The sequence below is a fragment of the Asterias amurensis genome, chromosome 2 (genome assembly GCF_032118995.1).
Source record: "Asterias amurensis chromosome 2, ASM3211899v1".
In the NCBI taxonomy this organism is placed as follows: domain Eukaryota; kingdom Metazoa; phylum Echinodermata; class Asteroidea; order Forcipulatida; family Asteriidae; genus Asterias; species Asterias amurensis.
This window is the reverse complement of record NC_092649.1, coordinates 2,076,573-2,081,953: the sequence shown is the minus strand read 5'-3', so window position 1 is coordinate 2,081,953 and position 5,381 is coordinate 2,076,573. Positions and strand designations below refer to the sequence as shown.

The 5,381-nt window shown below is 39.2% G+C and overlaps 6 non-coding genes across 6 annotated transcripts; all 6 read left to right on the top strand.

The window, feature by feature from the left end:
• Positions 1-1,673: 1,673 nt before the first annotated feature.
• Trnae-uuc (transfer RNA glutamic acid (anticodon UUC)) lies at positions 1,674-1,745 on the top strand. The gene has a single exon. It is a non-coding gene; the product is annotated as a tRNA-Glu (tRNA).
• Positions 1,746-1,842: 97 nt separating this feature from the next.
• On the top strand, positions 1,843-1,914 carry Trnae-uuc (transfer RNA glutamic acid (anticodon UUC)). The gene has a single exon. It is a non-coding gene; the product is annotated as a tRNA-Glu (tRNA).
• A 98-nt stretch (positions 1,915-2,012) lies between these two features.
• On the top strand, positions 2,013-2,084 carry Trnae-cuc (transfer RNA glutamic acid (anticodon CUC)). Its single transcript has one exon. It is a non-coding gene; the product is annotated as a tRNA-Glu (tRNA).
• A 98-nt stretch (positions 2,085-2,182) lies between these two features.
• On the top strand, positions 2,183-2,254 carry Trnae-cuc (transfer RNA glutamic acid (anticodon CUC)). Its single transcript has one exon. It is a non-coding gene; the product is annotated as a tRNA-Glu (tRNA).
• A 99-nt stretch (positions 2,255-2,353) lies between these two features.
• Positions 2,354-2,425, top strand: Trnae-cuc (transfer RNA glutamic acid (anticodon CUC)). The gene has a single exon. It is a non-coding gene; the product is annotated as a tRNA-Glu (tRNA).
• A 1,435-nt stretch (positions 2,426-3,860) lies between these two features.
• On the top strand, positions 3,861-3,932 carry Trnae-uuc (transfer RNA glutamic acid (anticodon UUC)). The gene has a single exon. It is a non-coding gene; the product is annotated as a tRNA-Glu (tRNA).
• The last annotated feature ends 1,449 nt before the right edge of the window (positions 3,933-5,381 follow it).

The window sequence follows — 5,381 nt, the reverse complement described above, 5'->3', positions numbered from 1 at the left end:
TCTGTATTTGTAGGTACGTTTTGAAGTAGACAAGCAGTGGCGATCACAAATAACTTAGACAACTATAAGGAATGAGAAGCGGATTATTGTGAGTCGCTTATATCCTCAACTGGTAGCCGAAAGCCCCCAGGGTTGTTGAGGTAACGCTTAAAACCACCGTAGACAAAAATCCAACCAAGTATTTGAGGGTCAAACGTTCAAAAGAGCCCCATTGATCCTTGCGGGTGCGGGACCCTAGGCTCCGGGGGTAATTTGTAAGCCACTTCAGGCGGGATTTTCCGCCCGATTGCCTCGGCTTTCACACGAGTGCCGTAAGAGGATCCAATCTTTCTGGCTCAAATGGGATACGTTTGGTAGTAAATCCAATGGATGGCAATACAAACTTATTTCTTGGTTATTTGATGGAAATGGAAATGATGACGCAACATTTACAATTAATTGCCAATGCGGTGTTTTGCCGGTTATGAAAGGCCATGGAATGTATAAAGCCATGTCTTTTCTTAAACAACGGTTTTAATAATGGTCTATACGCATCACTGATATCAATATTTGGAATTCCAAAACGTAGGCCTACATACTTTTCAAGGGAAAGTAGGTAGTAGTTTGTTAGGCCTAAATCACTAATAACAAAAACACAAATCCAAAAGTTATGAAAGTAACAGCTGGACCGGTTTTGAGATAGGCCTCTTGTATCAAAAGTTGATAAGATATCAAAAGTTGATAAGAATGAGACAGTGCAATCTCCATAAAATATAAGATTTTATGTTTTCTTCCATTGGGCTGTGTACAAATCGTGCCTGCTAGAAGTCCAGGCTCTGTGACTCTTTAGTAAACATGTGATGTATTATCATGTCACATCGTCCATAATTATACCCAGTTTTTGTGCGCAGTTGTTTTCCCCTGACTTCACTCTCAAGGTTCCAATTCTTTTCAATCTTTGGAAATGAAATGCCGACTTCCGGATATCACTGGTTTTTTAATGGGACAGGAACTTAAAAACTCATTACAAATCAATGAAGCATTCAATCATAAAACGCTTGTCATCATAACGACGTTTACGTAATCTTGGGAAGGTGCGTTTAATTCAGAAAGCATAAAGGAGGATATTGGTATCAATAGTTTTTAATCAAAAATATTAGTTTATTGAATAATCGATAACCCGGTCAGTGATTTTACATTTTTTTTACAAACCCAAGAGTCCAATCGTCCGCAATATAACAAGACACTTCTGCCTGTAATTCTGAAGAAAAAAAAAATAGAAAAGAAAAAGCAGACGAAGAATCATGGCCCTTTTGTTACGAGCACATCAAGATGCGATATGATAATATAATAATAAAAATAATAAAAATATATTTATAAAGCGCTAAATTGCCACATTACCATCCTCGAAAAACATGAACAACGTTTCGAGAACATAATTTGCAGATATTTTCGACAAGCCTTTTTGGCACTGTTCATCTGAATTAAATATATTGTTCTCCGAAATCACACACATCCCACACGGACCAGGGGGTTAAGATCCGGCGTTTCACCGCCGTGGCCCGGGTTCGATTTCTGGCGTAGGAATTTCATTTTGCCAAATAATAAGTAATCAATTATTTTTTTAATTAATTATTATGTAGTTAACAAAAATGTATTGTTAAATAAATTGAATACCAAGTAAGAGCATGTAATCCCATATGGTCTAGTAGTTAGGATCCGGCGTTTTCACCGCCGTGGCCCGGGTTCGATTCCCGGTGTGGGAATTTCATTTAGCCAAATAAAACTTGATACATTCTTTGTTTTAGGTAGTTCATAAAACTGTATTGTTAAAAAGATTGAATAACAATTAAGAGCATGTAATCCCATATGGTCTAGTGGTTAGGATCCGGCGTTTTCACCGCCGTGGCCCGGGTTCGATTCCCGGTGTGGGAATTTCATTTTACTTGCATAATAAGTTATACACCTTTTTCAAAATATAGATTAACAAAATCTATTTTGAAATAAATTGAATAACAAGTAAGAGCATGTAATCCCATATGGTCTAGTGGTTAGGATCCGGCGCTCTCACCGCCGTGGCCCGGGTTCAATTCCCGGTGTGGGAATTTCGTTTTGCCTAATACAAAGTAGTAAATTCCTTCATTTTATGTAGTTAACAAAAACATATTTTTAAATAAATTATATAACAAGTAAGAGCATGTAATCCCATATGGTCTAGTGGTTAGGATCCGGCGCTCTCACCGCCGTGGCCCGGGTTCGATTCCCGGTGAGGGAATAGTATTTTACTTGCATAATAAGTTATACACCTTTTTTCAAAATGTAGTTTAACAAAATCTATTTTGAAATAAATTGATTAACAAGTAAGAGCATGTGATCCCATATGGTCTAGTGGTTAGGATCCGGCGCTCTCACCGCCGTGGCCCGGGTTCGATTCCCGGTGTGGGAATTTCATTTTGCTTGTAATTGAGTTATGCATTCTTTCATGAATTATTTTACAAAGCATAATATTGTTGAATAAGTTTAATAACAAGCATGTAATCCCATGTGGTCTAGTGGTTAGGATCCGGTGTCAGATGCAATTGTGTCCGCCATGCAATACTGTCCGCTCCGGAAACTTTTGCATATGCAATCGTGTCCGGAGCTATGCAAAAACCGTCCGTTGGAAATGTACACGACTGTACTTGTATGTGCGCGCGCGTTAGCGAGCGTGCATGCACGGAACCTGCGTAGATATGCAGCATGAATATTGACGTATTTTATGATTGCAGCGAATACCCAACGGCCGAACATTTCCCATGTCATTCATGACATGTACTTCTTGTCACAAAAATAGCGAATGTGTTCCGTCGACCAAGGGCGTTTTATTTACTGCAAGAACGGTTATGCACGGGGGCGGACACACCTGCATTTGCAGATGTGTTCGGGCGGACACGATTGCATATACAAAACCAACCGGCGGACATTATTGTACATGCAATAGTGTCCTCCGGATAGTATTGCATAGAGGACATAATTGCATGCGACACCGACGCTCTCACCGCCGTGGCTTTGGTTCAATTCCCGGTGTGGGAATGGCATTTTGCTTTTAATTAAGTTATGAATTCTTGTGTATGAATTAATGTACAATGGGCTGAATGAGCTGATTCCTCATTCAGCCCATGGTATAGACGGGTGCTTTTGTTATTGACTAACTTAGGCTTGGTGGTCAAGGTACCATGCCAACGAAAAACAGCATGCTGCTGCCCTATCAGTCGATGATGTCATCGTCAGCCAATCACCCGTGCAAGAAAACCATGCTGTCTAATAGTTGACTTGTTCGTAATGTGAGATATGGATTAACGGTGGAAATCGCTGTATCCTGACTGGACTAGGAACGATCCGGTCTCGGTTTAAAACATTTCCAGGTAGAATATGAAATAATCTATCCATACATACTAATTGGGGACTGTTGCCGACGTTCATAACGGGAAAATTTGCCGTGTTTTTGTGACTTGTTTTCTCCGTTTTTGAAGCCATTTTCCACGTACAAGTTTCTCTATTTAAAAATTGAGTTGCACCGATTTTTTAATACATAAAACGACGCTCTTTGTTTCAATTTACTGGTACATTATTTTGGTTGAGACTTTCCAGAAAAGGCCGAAAAAGACTGAATTTCAGAAGCCCTTTGTACTAATTAGTATTCAAACCGAGATCACGCATGAAAAATTACGCCTACTCGCGCAGATAAACGACAAAGGATACTTATTAAATCGAGTGTTCTGCGGGTGGACTGGCATATGTTGAGATGCACCAACTGTGAAGACTGGTCTTTGACAATTACCAATAGTGTCCACTGTAACAAAACAAAATATCGTTGAACAGCTGTAATATCAAGCATGAAATCCCATATGGTCTAGTGGTTAGGATCCGTCGTTTTCACCGCCGTGGCCCGGGTTCGATTCCCGGTGTGGGAATAGTATTTTGCTTGTAATTAAGTTTTGAATTCTAGTGTATGAATTATTCTGCAAGATATAATATTGTTAAAATAAGTATTATAAAAAGAAATGTTACCCCATAATGGTCTAGTGATTAGGATCCGTCGTTTTCACCGCCGCGGCCCGGGTTCGATTTCCGGTGTGGGAATTTCTATTTGCTTGTAATTAAGTTTTGCATGAATTATTTTACAAATCTAAGATAACAAAACATAAAACTGTTTTATTCGAAGTCAGCAACTGCTATTTCTGTCTCGTCTATCCATCTAAATAAAGTAAACCAATGTTTTTTAAAAGACAAAAAAAAAATCAAGAATTTATACAACTTACGTAAAAACGTGCAGTGTTTTTACATGTGACACAAAATTTTGTGGTTAGATCAGCTGCTCTTTTTTAGCTGCCTACCTTGTGCTTTTAATATGAATACACCAGAACAATAGTAGTCATATTGTACCCAGTCCCCATTTTGGAAGTCGAAATGAAATAAACAAAGTGTTGACTCCCAAAATGTACACAAAGGAATATTGACTCCCCAAAATAGAGGAAATGGTAGACGCGCATTTTGAGGTTCGATGGCAACTATGACACAGGGGAGCTCTGTTGCGTTTGGGTCTATACAGACAGATTCAACAAACCAAACTTAAGAGTTATTGTTTGAAGCTTTTCACGGTGTTGAGATATAGGAAGAGAACTATAAATAAATAGTGAACTTGCGGGTACAACCACGCGTAAATCTCTTAGGGCGAGTGTTAGCTCTGAACAGAGTCGGTTGGGTCTCGACGTTTCGAACGGTATACTCTACTCGTTCTCATGAAGACGAGCAGAGTATACTGTTCGAAACGTCGACACCCAACCGGCTCTTTTCAGAGCCAACACTTACCCTAAGAGATTGACGTGGTTGTACCCGCAAGTTTACTATTTATTTATAGTTTCTTCTTAAACCATAGTGTTATATACATGTAGTTATGTGTCCACCATTGCTCAAATTGGCTGATCTCCCAACTCACCAGCCAGCTCTACGAAGTTAACTGAAACGAAACGGAAATAACAGACTATAAATAATTTATGAATTTGAGTTTTTTGTAGTTTCCACGCCTCACCGACCGTGACGAGAAAAATACCTTTATTGTGATTGTATGGTGACATCGACAGAGCGTATCTCCTTCAGGATAGGCAGCTGTTACACTGTAACATGGAGGTATAATGCCGTTTTCAATCTGCCGTTGTAGAGGTTCATCAGCCGTTGATTTCACCAAACTCTTCCTTACTTAAGGAATAAGGATTAATCTTAATAGGACTTGAGACGAATCACACAGCCTCGTACTGTAACATGTAAACATTAAAATTAATCATACTTTAAGACTAGTCATTCATCCTAACTCGAGATAGGATTAAATCATTATAGCGTTTCATGAAATCGGCTGTGGACCG